Genomic DNA, 18,337 nt, shown 5'->3' with positions numbered 1-18,337 from the left:
CAAATGTTGTATGTTAAAAAGTGGTGGTTCTTTGTCAGAAATTAATGCAACAACACAAAGCTGTACTAGTTAAAAACAAAGTGATTTTCACTTAAGAAGACTCCTGTGTAGAAGTAAAACTTACTGATCTCCTTAAATCTCAACCGTTAAGTACACAGCCTTTTTTTTTCACTTTTATTTAGTAAATATAAATTTCCAAAGTACAGTTTATGGATTACAATGGCTCCCCGCCCCCCATAACTTCCCTCCCACCCGCAACCTTCCCATCTCCGACTCCCTCTCCCATTCCATTCGCATCAAGATTCATTTTCAATTCTCTTTATATACAGAAGATCTATTTAGTGTATATTAAGTAAAGATTTCATCAGTTTGCACCCACACAGAACATAAAGTGTACAATACTGTTTCAGTACTAGTTATAGCATTAATTCACATTGGACAACACATTAAGGACAGAGATCCCACATAAGGAGTAAGTACACAGTGACTCCTATTGTTGACTTAACAATTTGACACTCTTGTTTATGGTGTCAGTAATCTCCCTAGGCTCTTGTCATGAGTTGCCAAGGCCATGGAAGCCTTTTGAGTTCACTGACTTCGATCTTATTTCGACAAGGTCATAGTCAAAGTGGAAGTTCGCTCCTCCCTTCAGAGAAAGGTACCTCCTTCTTTGATGGCCCATTCTTTCTACTGGGATCTCACTCGCAGAGATCTTTCATTTAGGTGGTGGTTGTTGTTGTTGTTGTTGTTTTTTCCAGAGTGTCTTGGCTTTTCATGTCTAAAATACTCTCATAGGCTCTTCAGCCAGATCCAAATGCCTTAAGGGCTGATTCTGAGATTCTGAGGCCAGAGTGCTGTTTAGGACATCTGCCATTCTATGAGTCTGCTGTGTATCCCGCTTCCCAAGTACATAGCCTTGTATCATTTCATATGCTGAGAGGAAAAGTAGTCTCACAGCAATTCTTGGGCACAATGAAGTACACTGGTGACCTCAAGGAAAAACACCTGGTATTTGTTTACCTAGTTAGTTTACCTGATTGCTCTTTTCACATAATATCATTTTTACTTGAGAGAATGATGGGCAATACACAATGCTTATTCAGATTTGGGTATCTGATAGAAGTATTCTCAAAGAAGAATAAAAAGGACCTGCCATTTTCAAGACAACTGACAGTATTTGTTAACAATGATAAAAGTTCAGCCTTTAAGTAAAAGCTACAAGTTTGGAAAACTAGTATGTGCCAGTATAAGCTGATAGCAAGCCAATACTTCTTGTTTGAGATCAGTGATGATCACAAATGTGATTCTTTTAGATACTGTACAATGAAATGTGTCACATCTGAAAAAAATGTGCATGAGCTGATAAGCCAACATTTTTTAAATGAATACAAGCATGATGTCACAAAATCCATCAAGTATCAAGACAGACAAAGCTATTTTAACATAACAGAGCATGAAAATCTACAGATATTTCAGAGCCCACACTGCAGCTAACTTTTAAGAAACTGTCATCTGCCAAGTTATGGTATTGAAAGAATAGTCATTAATTATTTGAAAAGGCTATTTTTCCTTTTCTAACCACATATCTGTTGTTCAAACTACTGCAACCAAAAAATATATCACATTAGACGAATGCAGAGGAAGGTATGAAAATCCATAATGGCACAATTCTTACTATTTCTTTTGGAAAATGATAATTTTTTTCATAAAAGTAATCACATTAACAAGCAATGAGTTATTATTTTATATTAATACTTAAAATGTTTCTTTGAATTTCTTGTATGGTAAGTATTAACAGATATAAACCATATACACTAAAAAATTTTGTAGCATTCATTAGTTTAGAGTATAAAGGGGGCATAGAATCTTAAACTGTCAGAAATATCTGGCGTAGAATACAAGGCAAGAGTAAATCTTAAGAGGCAGCAGGGCAAGTATTATAAACGTTTACCTGTAGATTGGTTTATTTTAATCTGCAGAATTGTCTCTGTGTCTATGCAGTGATGGGGGAGACACCACTAACCAGCCAGCCACATAGACAGAGCCCAATATGTCACACGATACCATGGTTAAAAAATCCCTGTCTTGAGGGAGGCATTTGACCACGTGGCTAAGATGCCCATTTCCTCTATCAGAGTGCCTGGGTTCAATTCCAGTTCCAGCCTCCAGTTCTAACTTCCCATTAATGGAGACCCTGGGAGGCAGAAGGTGATGGCTCAGGTAAATAAGTTCCTACCATTGAAAAACAAGACGGAACAGATTTTGTTTTCTTCCCTGGGAGGCTGCAGGCAGCTCAAGAATGGAAGCTGTCTCTTACCTCCTTGAATACAGTAAGAAAAACCCAGAGAAAATGAAATTTCAAATACATCAGGGCTGCTGCTGTAGCGTAGCAGGTAAAGCTGCTGCCTGCAGTGCCAGCATCCCCTATGAGCTCCGGTTCAAGACCCGGCTGCTCCACTTCCGATCCAGCTCTCTGCTATGGCCTGGGAAAACAGTAGAAGATGGCCCAAGTACCCTCATGGGAGACCCAGAAGAAGCTCCTGGCTCTTGGCTTAGGGTTGGCACAGCTCCGGCTGTTGCAGCCAATTGGAGAGTAAACCAGCGATGGAGGACCTCTCTCTCTCTCTGCCTCTCCTCTCTGTGTAACTCTGACTTTCAAAGTAAAATAAGTAAATCTTTAAAAACAAAAGTGTATTAAGAGGAAAAGTAATTGGGTGAGAAAATGAGCTTAAAAAAAAAACAAATAATAGGAATACAAATATACATACAGGTTCTTCTCAATCATCAGTAACAGTTTTAGTGCTAGAATAACTTTAGCTCCTTAACTGGTATGAATTATTTACTACTGCAAACAATGTTAGAAAACAGAAAAATAAATTTAGGTTTGAATTTTTGTTTTAGAAAATAAAAATCATATATTTGCAAATGTTTGAATATTTAAATAAATTTAAAAGGATGGTTTAAACTGTAGGTTTAAACCTATGGTTTAATTAGAGGATGTCTCTCTCTGTCTAAATAAAGGCTCAGCTAACAAAAACTGAAGGCCTACACAGCAGACTCATAGAATGACAAATGCCCTAAACAGCACTCTGGCCTCAGAATCAGTCCTTAAGGCATTCTGATCTGGCTAAAAAGCCCATGAGAGCATTTTAGTCATGGAAAGCCAAGACACTGTGGCAAAAAATGACCTACATGAATGATTTCTGTGAGTGAGACCCCAGTGGAAAGAAGGGGCCATCAAAGAAGGAGGCACTTTTCTCTGAAGGAAGGAGAGAACTTCCACTTTGCTTAGGCCTTGTCTAAAAATCAATGGAGTTTGTGAACTCAAGAGGCTTCCATAGCCTTGCAGCTCATGACAAGAGCCTCGGGTAATTACTGATGTCATAAATAAGAGTGTCAATTGTTAAATCAACAACTGGAGTCACAACTTAATATGTTGTAGTATGAGAATTAATGGTAAAACTTGTCTTCAAACAACATTACATTATACTTTGTGTGTCTGTGTGAGTGCAAACTGTTGAAATCTTTACTTAGTATAGTGTTTGTCTTCTGTATATAAAGATAATTAAAAATGAATCTTAATGAAGAATGGGATGGGAGAGGGAGAAGGAGGTAGGACTGGAGTGGGAGTGGGAGGGCAGATATGGGGGGAAGAATTGCTATATTCCAAAAGCTGTATCTATGAAATTTGTATTTATTAAATAAAAGATTTCTAAAAAAAGAAAGAAACAAAAACAAAACAGGGGCTGGCGCCATGGCGCACTGGTTAATCCTCCGCCTGCGGCGCCAGTACCCCATATGGGTGCTGGTTCTAGTCCCGGTTGCTCCTCTTCCAGTCCAGCTCTCTGCTGTGACCTGGGAAGACAGTGGAGGATGGCCCAAGTGCTTGGGCCCCTACACCCGAATGGGAGACCAGGAGGAAGCACCTGGCTACTGGCTTCGGATGGGTGTCGCTCTGGCTGTTGCGGCCTTTTGGGGAGTGAACCAACGGAAGGAAGTCCTTTCTGTCTTTCTCTCTAACTCTGTCAGATAAATAAATAAAATCTTAAAAAACAACAACAACAAAAAAGAACAAAACAAAACAAAGGAACTGAAGGCCTGATTTTCTAAATTACAGACCTTTTAGAATTGATATTATTAACCTGACTGCTAGGAGACATTTCATTGTTCAGGAGAAGATCCATCACCAGGCTGAAGGAGGAGGGAAAATAAAGGCCAATTTACAAAATAATTTCACCATGCTTTTTTAAGCTATGAAGTAAGATTTGGTAAAAAGAGTAAATGTAAATAGGTATGAAAACATTCTTCATTCAAATGATTAACAGTTAACACAAACTGTAGTTCATCGTTGGGTATGGGTATACGGGAACTCTTTGTACCTTCCTCGTGAATCTATGAATCTAATACTGTAGTCCCCAAAACAGTCTTTTAGAAAATTAAAACTGAAAATTGATCTCCTATATTTCTCATAAAGTATAATTCTAAAATGATAAGAAAACAGACCCTTTCCTCCCTTACTAGTAATTTAAAACGCGATGAACTTGGTTATATTTAAAATATTTAATAGTAGCCTTATTTTGCAAATTGACACTATTAAAATCTGAGTTTTACTGTGGCAATAATATTAGCCTATAGCTCTCTATATATTCTACAACAAAAGTACAGTCATCTAATTTATTAAAAGTCTTATAACTATTCTAGAAGAAACCCATTTTACTGTTTTATTCCCACAGAGACTGAGATCCACTGAGACCCACAGGTGAAGCCCTGTTCTAGGGACTGTGCTACACTTCACTGCCCGGGTCTAATCAAACCTGATCCAGTGTCCTGGCCCTGCCACCTAGAAAATGCAGCAAGAGCCAGAGCCATTTACTGAATCTAATATTAACACCCTTGCTATCTGAGAATCTAATAAGACCCTTGCCATCTTCATCTACTGACTTATTCACTCAGGGATTCAACTGGTTTCAAAACATTTAAGAAACAAATTCATTAATTTCATAGAGCTTGTATGCATATTACAATGAGAGAGACAGACACAGTTTATATGTCACATGGAAAGGAGTCCTACTAAGAATACAAAGAGTGGCTCAGAGTTTGCAGGGATGGAATAAGGCTTTTATTTTTTACTCTGAAGAGAGAACCCTTCCAATATGGGTCATTTGAGGGAAGATTTGAAGGTACTGAAGGAATCATGCAAATACCGTAGGGCAGAGGGACTATCCAGTCACAAAGTCTTTCTGGGGGCACAATCACAGCATAGCTGAAGCCTAGAAAGACAGGCAGTGCAGGTGGAGCAGAGGGGACAACAAGGAGGGCGACAGAATCAAAGAGAATGCAACAAGCTAGGGTGGATCACGGAGGATCAGGGAGGCCACTGAAAAGCTTTGGCTTCTTGTTTCTTGCTTTGTATTTTTAAATTTTTTTAAAATCCTGAGATGGGAAAATCTGATATTTTAATGGTTTTTAGAAAAAAAAACAAAATTTTTATTTAATGAGAAAGGGTGGAGTATGGCAGAAATAGCTTTTGAGGGAAAAGAGATCAGAAGTGTGGTTCAGGACACACTGGGTTCAAGAGTCCTCATGGGAGAGAGTTGGAAGCAGTTGTAAAGAGAAATCTAGGGGTCAGTTTGAATTGGAGACCTAAACTGAGATTTATCATACAGAAGACACTTAAAACCATAAAACACGAGATCACTTAGGGCCTAATTGAAAGGACTGGGCCTTGAGGCACTACAAAACAAAGAAAAGAGGGTGACTTGGCAGGAGAGACTGAGAATGCACAGCCAGGGAAGTGGAAGCATGGAGGCTCCTCAGATAGCGAGGGTCTGTGGTGCTTCAAACAGAAGGAGGGAGCCCCTAATCATCTGGGATGGAAGACAACCAAGGACTGAGAAGTGACTTGGAGATTTGGCCACTTAGAGTCACGGAGAATACTGGAAAGAGTTGTTTGGTGACAAAAAGATCAAGTTCAAAGGAAACTGGGATGAAGTCAAGTAGAGACAGTGAAATGAGACCACTGCTGAACATTTCAGTTTAGGTTTTGTAGTTAGAATGTGTATATGTGATATCACCCAGCCTTATTAATAATTTCAGGTATTAATAATCTTAGTGGGTTCTTGACATCTATTCAGAGAAGAATTCTGAATACTGGCTGAAATAAACCAGACAACATGGTAAGTTTTTAAGTGTTCTATTCAGTGAGAGAAATGTATAGGAAAATGAGGGTCTTAATTAGGGCAGAAAGAAGCCTAGAAGCTAAGGTGGGTCCATACCAGAGAGAGAGCAGCCAGGAGCCACGTGGAACAAGCATACGATTATGGGCAGCCACAGGCAGCTTAGCGTGGGCAGCAAAGCAAAGGCAGAGAATGAGCCATGGGCACTCCAGGCCTTTTATATGATTTCCAAAGGGGAGTGGTCACATAGTCTTATGACAGACAGGTGGGCATTCAGGCGAGATCAGGTAGGGGCATGAGATCACACAGGAGGTATGGTGGAGGGGTGTGGACTCCAGCTTACAAATTTAATCAATTTGATCCTGTCTGCCTATATCATAGGTACATGTGTTTACATAGTTCCCCTACTGTATCAACACCTCTAGTGTATGCTTGAATCTGCATATGATATCTAACACAAATTTTTCCTGCTATAAATTTCATGGATACAATTGATCTTAGTAATTTCAGCACACTTTTTTTTTCTTTCTTTATTAAGTTGAGAACTTATATCTTTTCACTTAAAGAAATCACATTATGGCTTCCCTTTGCCATATCCTAATTGCCAGCACCACTACCCTTGAGCTTTGGGGTCTATGGTTAAGTATAATATGGGTTCCCTGAAAACAAGCAATGCAATACCTCTACAGTCCATGTGATACAGCTACTAAGTAACTAACAGGTGGGTAGTGTATACAGTGTGGAAACACTGGCCAAAATGATGATTCATATCCTGGGCTAGATAGAGTGGTATAGTGTGATCTTCCATCATGGAACTCAGAATGGCATTCAACTTTAATGAATTTTTTCTTTCTGGAATTTTCCATTACTTTGGAACTACAGTTAACTGAGGACAGGTGAATACTTAGAAAGTAAAACTTGGAGGCAGCATTGTGGAGTACTAGGTTAAGCCTCCACCTGTGGTGCCATCATCCCATATAAGTGCCGGTTCATGTTCTGGCTGCTCCTCTTCTGATCCAGCTCTCTGCTAATGGCTTGGGAAGGCAGTGGAAGATGGCCCAGGTGGCTTGGGTCCCTGCACCCATGTGAGGGGTCCAGAAGAAGCTCCTGGCTCCTGGCTTCAGATCAGCCCAGCTCCAGCTATTGCAGCCATTTGGGGAGTGAACCGGTTGATGGAAGAATTCTCTATCTCTCCCTTTGTCTGTAACTCTGCCTCTCACATAAATAAATCTTTAAAAAAATTTTTAAAAAAGCAAAACTGCAGATAAGGGGGGAGGACTGTGGTATATACACCTATGCAAACATGTAGACATGTACATATATATTAAATTCTTGCAGACAGTATTATCCCCACTTCAAAAAATAGAATAAAAACTGCTTTTTTTGTTCGGTTTTTATCAACTGGCGTTTTATTTTATGTTAATGTGATTTTTAATAAAGATTTATTTATTTGAGAGGTAGAGTTACAGACGGAGAGAAAGGCCTTCTATCTGCTGGTTCACTCCCCAATGGCAGAAACTGCTGGAACTGAGCTGATTCAAAGCCAGGAGCTTCATCCAGTCTCTCAAACAGGTGCAGGGACCCAACCATTTAGGCCATCTTCCACTGTTTTCCCGGGCCATAACCAGAGAGCAGCCAGGACATGAACTGGTGCCCATATGGGATGCCGGCTCCGCAGGCGGAGGCTTAGCCTACTATGCCACAGCGCTGGCCCCTTTTAATGTGATATTAATGCTAGGATAACAGATTCAATATAATTTATTAGATACAATTCTAATAACATAACGACATTTCTGTTCTCTCTGTTTTAATGATAGCATTTTTAATTTACATTAGAGTCAAGACCTTTATGATCCAGCAAAAAAAGGGTTCAACAAGTAAAAAGTTTTCAGTCTTTTTAGACCCAACTTACTCAAAGTCACAGAGCTGGTGAAGCCAGGATTCCAACAAATGTCTGCTCTTAACTTCTCTGAGACTAAGGTTTTATGTTCCCAAAATCAGCAACATCAGACCAAGCAGACATCAGGAGTCAGTCTCCTGAAATCCAGAGCACCACAGAAATCCCGGCCATGGGGCTCCTTTCTGAAGACAGCACAGTCAGCTCAGCTGGGACTCTGCAGGCACTTGCAGAATGTCCTCTTCCAGGCTTACCCTCCCCACTCGCATACTGTCACTGTAAATGCTGGAGGCTGGTATGCCCTCTTTCAGCTCCCACCACCTCTCAGAAACCAACTCTCGGCTGTCTGTTCCCTCAGAAAGTGTTTCTGTTCGTTGCTGAACAAATGCAGTTAACTTCTCCCCAAGTCTCATTTTCCAGTTTTTCTCTTATCTTCTGCAAAGTTACTGACTGGGCTAAGTTTGCGCTATGAAGCAGAGGCTGGACAGCATGTGCTCTAATTTCAACTCAAGTACACAAACTCAGACACAGAATGTTGGTTAAGTCAGACACTATCCCAAATGCCCCAATTCAGTAGTCTTCTACCATTTGGCTCATATAGTCAGAGCTGGGCCAGACTGAAGCCAGAAACTCCATCCTGGTTTCTCATGTGGGTGGCAGGGGTTCAGATACCTGGGCTATCTCCTGCTGCTTTCCCAGGTGCATTGCCATGCAGTTGGATCAAAAGCAGAGCAGCTGGGATACAAAGCTGCACACATGTGGGATGCTAGTACTGCAAGTGGCAACTCAATCCACTGCTTCACGGAACTGGCCCAGTGACTATTATTCTTAATCCTATTGCTGTAATGAAGTTTACAAAATTTCATTTCAGATGTAAGATTTTAACTATTAACACACATTTACCAGAGGACCAGAAATAATACATGCCTTTCATAGTTGAGCCTTCCCCTCTCTGTAGTGAAATGCTTTTACATTTTACCTCCACGACAAAGTGCAGGAACTTACTGGTACTTAACTGAATCAAAGGGAAGAAATCGACCTTGAGATGCCATAAGGGCCTTCAGGCTAAAGCATCTTAATCAGCTGAGAGAAATGATTATCTCGCTCTAATTTCAAAGACTTCCAGAAATGACACCTGAATAGCTTGTCACGGTAACACCCTCAAGCAAGCCTGTCAGAAAGTCCTTGTTTCATGTTTAAACCTGATCTCTCAAGAAACAGAATGCTTTCTCCCTCATTCTCTTCTCCACAGAGGCTGACAGCACCACCTCTGTGTAAGGCAACCCAGAAGGATACATCATGAGTGACAAAAAAGCATGTGCCCTAGACATTCTTGGCAAGCATAATTAAGAAGAGGCCCTACTGCAGCTACTGTGAGCTGGTACCACATGGGACACAGAGACATACAAAGACGTCATACAACGCTAATAGCAGGCACCACCTATCATATGCCTATTATGAAGAATTATGCTAGGTATTCTACAGACATTATGTTTATCTTAAAGACAAACTGAGAAATTAGTTATCTGTATTTTGTAAATTTATGTTAAAAACAAAAATGTAGATCTTTGTGAGATGATCTTAGTAGGAATTCAGGAAGTTCAAATAGTGTCTTTTTCAACATTTGTTCTCAGGTACTTATAGGGTACCTACTGTGTACAGGGCAAAATGAGTACTATGATGCTGAAAAACCATAATTCTGTAGGAACTCAAGAGGCTAGGTATCTGGAGTTTTGGGGAACATGAAAAAGTTTCCCAGAAGAAAAGCTTAAATTGACTAATCACAAGACAAAGATGAAAAATCTGAACAGAACAATATCGAATCTGACCTGGCATTAGGGATAGCAGCTGATCTGAGGCATAAAATGATTTATCTGAAGTCATGTGGCTAGAACACCATGGAGTCAGGATAGAAGTTTAGTCACTCTGACTTCCACACTCCCTGCTTTTCATTACTATCTAATTCAACTACCAATTATTACATTCTCAAAAAGTAAGAGATGTGTCTGGGTATTTTTTAGAAAATCATGCAATTCAGATTGACCAAAGGAGATGACTGGAATTAAGATATCTCATATTCAAAGTCTAAAAGAAAAAGCCAGATAACCTTCTGTGACACTGGAATCTTTCCCTCTTGGTTACATGGGTATACTACAGGTAAAAGTATATTGAACTAGTTCAGCTAGATGTGAATTCATGCTCTTTGCAGTCAAAAGAAAAAATCTAAAAGAAAAAAAAATTAATGTGTTAAAAGAGGAGAATCAATAGGCGTCTGCTGCCCATTTAACATGCAGTATTCCTTCTTTCTCACCAAGAGATCTCACAGAAGACCTGGGGTGGGATGCCAGTGTTAACAATTTAACAATCCCAAACAACTGAATTTCTTAGCTACTTTTGCATTTGAGGCAGTCAGTGAAGCCAACACCAGACTCCACTCCTGGAGTAAAACGTTCTTGGGAATTTCCTAACAGAGATCTAACTAACAGGAGTTCTTACTGCATCAGCTTGGTGGCTGGTACTGTCACAGCCCTGGGAATTGAGCTGAACCTTAGGATAGAAGCCAGGGCGAAGGACAGGAAGAACGAAAGCAGAAGACTGGATTCTTAGGAACTACAGAGTTGTCACATCAGCTAGGAGGCACATTATAAGGAAAAATCAACCTCTCCTTTGAACTGACGATCAAGTTACAGCATTATTAACCTGTCCTGAAGGGATGTTGTGTACCTTCTGTATCTCTGATACCGGAGCTAACAGCTCCTAAATCTCACTTTCATCAAAAAGTAGCTTAAAAGGTTGCAGGTGGTCCTACATAATTGAAAAATAAAACTATATATTTTTGTTAGATTCCAAGTAAGACAAATTTTTATTAACAAAAATCTCTCCTCACTACAAACTGTGCCAATCTTCTTCCTCCACAGCCGAGTCATGCACACTAGGCATCGTGGTGATGCCGGCTTGCTGAGTTTGCTTCACAGAGCTTGCACTGATGGGGATCCTGTGAAATCTAGGCAATGTTTGCCATATTTACATTCCTTGTATAACCATATTCTCACTTTAAGCAAATTTCTTCATACTACTATAATCAATTTAGAAGATGGCACAGAATTAATAGTTAAGAGGCTCTGGCGCCACACACAGAATAGAATCTAAGCTTCAGCATTTATACTGAAAGCTTAGGTAAAGTTAATTTCCATTTAGAATTATGAAATGACTATCTCTAGTTAGAAATATCTTGAGATCCACCTGAAATTAATACAACTATGTTAGCTTTTTAGTGAATACTATTTCCTTTTCTTGTATTTTCAAAGTGTACAGTTATCTTTTAAGAATTTTTCTTTTGGGCCCAGCGCTGTGGTTCAGTAGATTAATTCTCACCTGTGGCACCAACATAATATATGGGTGCTGGTTCTAGTCCTGGCTGTTCCTCTTCCAATCCAGCCCTCTGCTATGGCCTGGGAAAGCAGTAGAAGGTGGCTCAGATGCATGGGCCCCTGAACCAGCATGGGAGACCTGGAAGAGGCTCCTGGCTTAGGATCGGCACAGTTCTGGCTGTTGCAGCCATTTGGGGAGGGGATCACAGGATGGACGGCCTTTCTCTCTGTCTCTCCCTCTCACTGTCTGTGGCTCTATCTCTCAAATAAATAAATAAAATCTTTAAAATTTTTTTCTTTCAAACACAATATAGTTTTTTAATCTAGTGTGCTTTTTAATTTAGGTTTTTAATCTCCTAATTATTGATCCACTTTGATCAAAGTGCTTCATCATAGTATTTTTCTAATTTTCCAAATTGCTCTATTTTCTTGTTTTTCCTTTTTTGCCTTTTTAACTAGTGAAATGAATATTTTTCATATTTTATCTCCTTTACTGATTTTTAGTTATACTTCTTTAATTTTTTTACAGGTTGCTCTAGAAGTTACAGTATGTATCTTTAACTTATCATTTTATCTTCAATATTTAAATGGTTTGCCAACAGTGTAAATACTTCCAACAATATACTGTCAGTTACTACTATCTCTCTGGGCTTTTATACTACTGTTGTCATATTTTATTTTTATATATTCAATAAATATGTATAAATTCCACATTAAATTATTATTTTTGTTTTCAACAGTTAAATACAAATAATAAATGCAAAAGAATACTTTTTTAAAAAATTTTTTGACAGGTAGAGTGGACAGTGAGAGAGAGAGACAGAGAGTAAGGTCTTCCTTTGCTGTTGGTTCACCCTCCAATGGCTGCCGCGGCCAGCGCGCTGCGCTGATTCGATGGCAGGAGCCAGGTATTTTTGCTGGTCTCCCATGGGGTGCAGGGCCCAAGCACTTGGGCCATCCTCCACTGCACTCCCTGGCTACAGCAGAGAGTTGGCCTGGAAGAGGGGCAACCGGGACAGAATCCGGCGCCCTGACCAGGACTAGAACCCGGTGTGCCGGCGCTGCAAGGCGGAGGATTAGCCTAGTGAGCCACGGCGCCAGCTGCAAAAGAATACTTTTTAAAGGGCTTCTAGTGTTTTCTATATCTACTTTTTCAGTGTTCTTTTCTTTAGATAGAATGATTCTTTTTATTAGTATTAATCTATTTCACTCAGAATAATAAATCTTTTAGCATTTCTAATAGTGCCATTCTGCTGGATATAAACTTCCTTTTAACTTTTATTTTTACCTGAAAGCATGTTTATTTAACATGGCTCTGTGCAGATAAGTTTTTCTATATGAGATGCTGTGGCAACAGCTGTTGTTCATCAGTTTAAAGACAATGTCTCATTGCTCCAGATAAGAAGTCAGCTATATGTCTTATTCTTCCTCTGTACCTAACATTCTTTTCTTCTTTGGCTACTTTCAAGATTCATCTCTCACCTATCTGTGTGTCTCCTTTTTTTGTCTCTCATCAGTTCGTATATGTTGTGCTTTGTTGTGTTTTTCCTTATATTTACATTGCTTGGGATTATCTGAGCTTTGTGGATACATGTGAGGATGTTTTTCTTAATTTTGAAAATGTTTACCTACTATCTATTCAAGTATATCTTGTGTCCCATGTTTTCTCAGTTTCTCAGTTCTCACTCTGGGATTCTAATTACAAACATTAGACTGTTAGGTTTTTTTTTTTTTTTTTTTTTTTTTTTTTTTTTTTTTTTTTTTACAGGCAGAGTGGATAGTGAGAGAGAGAGACAGGGAGAAAGGTCTTCTTTTTGCCATTGGTTCACTCTCCCATGGCCGCCGCGGCAACAGGGACAGAATTTGGCACCCCAACTGGGACTAGAAACCGGTGTGCCAGTGCCGCAAGGTGGAGGATTAGCCTAGTGAGCCACGGCGCTGGCCAGACTGTTAGAGTTTCTAACAAATCTCAAGACTATTTCTTTTCCTCTGTGTTTCTGAGTAATTTTTATTAACTTGTCTTCATGTTCTCTTTTTATCTCTTTTAGGGTCGATAATTTGTTGATAAGCTCATGGAAAGAACTGTTCAACTCTGATATTCTAATCTTTTTCATTTCTAGCATTTTCACTTAACATTTATTCAGTTTCCACATGGGGCTGGCATGATGGCACAGTGGGTAAAGCTGTTGCCTGCAACGCTGGCATCCCATATGGGTGCCAGTTGAAATCCTGGCTGCTACACCATTCAATCCAGCTTCCTGCTAATGTGCCCAGAACAGCAGAAGATGGTCTAAGTACTTGGTCCCAGTGCCCATGAGAAAACTCAGATGAATGGCCAAGCTCTGGCTGTTGTGGCCATCTGGGAAGTGAACCAGCAGATGGAAGAAATGTGTCTCTCCCTCTCTCTCTGTTAACTCTGCCTTTCAAATAAATAAATAATTCTAAAAAAAGAAAGTTTCCATGTTTACTGAAATTCTCATTTGCTCGGGTATGATGCCCACTTTTTGCACAGTATCTTTTAACACATTTATCATATCTTTTTTTAAGATGTTCTTTAAGGATTCAAATACAAGGGCTAACTCTGGCTCTATTACTTTTTATTGACTATCATGTTTTCTTATTTCATTTTTTAACAGAGTGATGAATGGCTTTATGAAAAAGAACAGAGTGAGTAAGATACAATTCATACCTATATAATTATACCTCTCTTCTTTGGTCTGGGTATTAGTTACTGAATTTCTTTCCTATTTTGCTATACAAATTGCAACAGATGTAACAATATAACACAGATTATTTGTCTTGCAATTCTTTAGAGGTCTGACATGAGTATCATCGGGCTAACAGAGTGTTGGCAGGGTTATGTTATTTTCTGGAGACTCTAGAGAACAATCTGTTTCCTTGCTCTTTCCAGCTTCTTAAGGCCATTTGCATCTGGCCTGTGGTTGTGCTTTTCCCCATCTTCAAAGCCAATAGTATTTGCTCTCTGTGCTCTTCTTCCAAAGCCACATCTTCTCTAAACTCTTCTGCTTTCTCCTTTCACTTTTAAGGTCCCCTGTGACTGCAGTGGATGCACCTGGATTTCCCAGGATCAACTCCCCACTCAAGGTCTTTATTCAAAGTGAATGCACTGTTCCTCCTGCCTTGTATGGTAACACAGCCACAGGCTGTAGAAGTGAGGATGTGGACATCATTGACAGCCTTTAACTAGCACACAGTTGCCTATGGGTGGTCAATGTGTTTGCACGCACTAATCTTGCTCTGTAGCTTCTTCATTTTACATGTGCAAGCTTTTAATGACATTGGTATTAATTTTAGATAGAAGTTATTATAGTTTTGAAATGCTAATTTTTCTATTCCCAATTGTTCAAAAACATCTGATTCCAAAGGGACTTCTGAAGTTTTCTATTCAGAAGAATACGAATTTATAAATTAAAATGAATGGAAATTATAACTTTAAGGGTGACAGAGCACATGAGACACATTCCCATCAGACAGGTTTTGCACAAAGTGTTGCTTCCATAGATATCAATTTAGGCAAACTATGAAATTGCATTCAAGCTTTAAATTAGCTCCTAAATGACGCTGACTATGCCTAACAAATTTTAAAATGTCATGATTAGAGCTGAAACGGAGCAGGGCAGGTCTCCTTATCCTGTTTTGTTCACTGATATTTTGTAAGCTCCTCGGATAGTTTAGGGCAAATAGTAGGTACTTATAAATTGTTCTGTAGTATATTACAGAAATGCCAAAAATTTGAGAGGGAAACAAATATTTATTTGGCAGTGATATGTTCATCACTGTGCAAAGTGTATTATATATGTTTTCTCACTTATATAGTACTTAATAGTTAAGAAGAGTAGTTCCCAAACTTCACTGATTACCAAATAACTTCAGTGATTACCAAAATAACCTGGAGAGTTTAAAAATAACTTGAAGATACCTGGGCTACAAGACCCAGATTAAAAAAAGGTGATTTACTTGGGCACCATGTGTATACTTTTAAAGGCTGCATAGCGGGGCTGGCGCCATGGCTCACTTGGTTAATCCTCCGCCTGCAGCACCAGCATCCCATATAGGCGCCGGGTTCTAGTCCCAGTTGCTCCTCTTCCAGTCCAGCTCTCTGCTGTGGCCCGAGAGGGCAATGGAAGATGGCCCAAGTGCTTGGGCCCCTGCACCCTCATGGGAGACCAGGAAGAAGCACCTGGCTCTTGGCTTTGGACCGGTGCAGTGCCAGCCGTAGCCGCCATTTGGGTAGTGAACCAATGGAAGGAAGACCTTTCTCTCTGTCTCTCTCTTTTACTCTCTATAACTCTACCTGTCAAATAAAAAAAAAAAAAAAGAATTTAACAGAAAAAAAAAAGGCTGCATGGGTAACTCTTCTAGGCACCTACAGTTCAGGACAACTGTCCATTTTCAAATTAAAGTTTCAATGGTACCAGATTTATTATTGTATTTTAATAAAGAAGCCTACAGTAGACATGGACTTAGATGTTATCAATATATCTAAAAACACACAAAAGGATTACTTTTTTGACCATTTGTACTAAGTGACAGAGATATAAAGAGGAGTACAAAAGGCTCCTACCATTGAGGGGCTCTTAATAAAAAGGGGACAGATTATCAACAGTCTAGCATGTACTACTGGAAGACAAAGACAACTGTAGAGCACTTTGGTAAAACATAAGACTGACTTAGTACTTACTTATCAACTTATATGAGGTGAAGAGAATCCAGAAAGGTTTTTGGATAATATAACTACTGACCCAAGGAATCACAGCTCTGTTAAACTATAGCTCAAGGGTGGCTTTTGGATTTCACAAAATCCTAAAAACCACCATGTCTTTATAAAGCATAAGTGAACAGAATACTGATGAGCTATTTAGATTTTGATGTCATTAAATTTTTAAAAGGTTTATTTATTTTATTTAAATGGCAGAGTTACAGAGAGATGGAGAGAGAGAGAGAGAGAGAAAGAGAGAGAGAGAGAGTCTTCCATCCTCTGGTTCACTCCCCAAATGGCCGCAATGATGGGTACTGGGCCAATATGAAGCCAGGAGCCAGGAGTTTCTTCCAGGTATCCCATGTGGGTGAAGGGGCCAAAGGACTTGGGACATCTTCCTCTGCTTTCCCAGGCCATAGCAGAGAGCTGGATTGGAAGTGGAGCAGCCGGGACTTGAAGCAGCACCCATATGGGATGTGGGCACTGCAGGCCTCACCTACTACGCCATAGTGCTGGGCCTGACGTCATTAAATTTAATCTTACAAATTATGCCTTAGATTTTAATATGTAATTGAACAAACTATAAATTACTTGCTATAGAACAATTCAGTGTAAAGTCAGATTGCATGACAGGATGACTTGAAATGATATCAAAGATTATCAGCCAGAACAAGTGCTAAAGTGATGGCTGCCAATATTAGAAATGGTCTTATATTAATCCTTTAACTCATCCTCTAGCAATACTTCATATTTGGTGGGATTACAAATTGCCAGGGATAAATCCCATACATTATTCCTTCAGAAATTTCCTAGTTCTTCAAATTGCCACACATACTGTTATTCATACTTCTGTAAACAAATTTTCCTTGACTGTAAACTTCAAACAATCCATGAAGCAATCATTACCCTGGAGAAGCACAACTGGCTCCACTGGAGTTTACTGACACATGGTGTGTACACAACATTGCCTTTCCAAAATTCTAAACCTTAGATACTTAGCTTCAAGCTTTTAGGTAAAGGATTACAGAACTTCAACACGTAAAAAGTGTGAAGTAGTTATTATTATCTTTGCCATATTATAGATCAGGACCTTGGAGCAGAGGTTCAATAACTTGCCCGTGGTCACACTATTAGCAAGTGGCGGAGCTGTGATTCAAATCCAATTCCAGATAAGACATGTAAAATAGTGTTTATTTTCATTAACTATTTATTAATTCAGTCTTGAGATGTTATTTTCCTCTTATTAACATTCAAACATGTAGGGATTTTCTTTATCTAAAATGCCTTATCAGACTATATAAGGGGGCTTCAAAAGTTCTTGGAAATGTGTATTGTCTTTTAATTCAACTTGTCCACAAACTTTTGAAGTTCTCTTATATAACAATATGTACTGTTTACATTCAATGTCTAAGATTATACCCAGTGCTTTTTACTAATCCATTCACAAAGGCTGTACTGGATTAGGTAAACAACTACTTTCATTATGTAACAACATACATTCATCTTCCTGTGGTACACACTGAGCATCCCTAATCTGAAAATCTGAAACTTTTCGAGTACCAGCATGATGTTCCCTTCAGATCTGGAAGCATTTTGGATAAAGAATGCTCAACTAGTAAAGTCTAGGCAAACATTCTCAAATCTAAATAATTCTGAAATTTGAAACATTTCTGGTTCTAAACATTTGGATAAGGGCCACTCAACCTGTATAGCAATTTTTTAAAGGTTTATTTATTTGAAATGCAGAGGTTACAGGGAGTGGAAGAGAGAGAGGGAGGGGGAGGGAGAGAGGGGAGGGAGAGAGGGGAAGGAGGAGGGAGAGAGAGAGGGAGAGAGGGGGAGAGGGGGAGAGAGGGAGAGAGGGAGAGAGAGAGGGAGAGAGAGGGGGAGAGGGAGAGAGAGAGAGAGAGAGGGGGAGAGAGGGAGAGAGAGAGAGGGGGGGGAGAGGAGGAGAGGGAGAGAGGGAGAGAGAAAGGGAGAGAGGGAGAGAGGGGGAGAGAGGGAGAGAGAGAGAGAGGGGGAGAGAGGAGGAGAGGGAGAGAGGGAGAGAGGAGGAGAGGGGGAGAGAGGAGGAGAGGGGGAGAGAGGAGGAGAGGGAGAGAGGGGGAGAGGGGGAGAGGGAGAGAGGGAGAGAGGAGGAGAGGGGGAGAGGGAGAGAGAGGGAGAGGAAAGG

General features: G+C 39.8%; 1 protein-coding gene across 3 annotated transcripts in view; it reads right to left on the bottom strand.

Moving 5' to 3' along the window:
- KHDRBS3 (KH RNA binding domain containing, signal transduction associated 3) overlaps positions 1-18,337 on the bottom strand; it is a 206,013-nt gene that overhangs the window by 18,869 nt on the left and 168,807 nt on the right. The window lies entirely within an intron of this gene.

The sequence above is a fragment of the Oryctolagus cuniculus genome, chromosome 6 (assembly GCF_964237555.1).
Source record: "Oryctolagus cuniculus chromosome 6, mOryCun1.1, whole genome shotgun sequence".
Taxonomy (NCBI): Eukaryota; Metazoa; Chordata; class Mammalia; order Lagomorpha; family Leporidae; genus Oryctolagus; species Oryctolagus cuniculus.
This window is presented reverse-complemented; position numbering and strand designations above follow the sequence as displayed.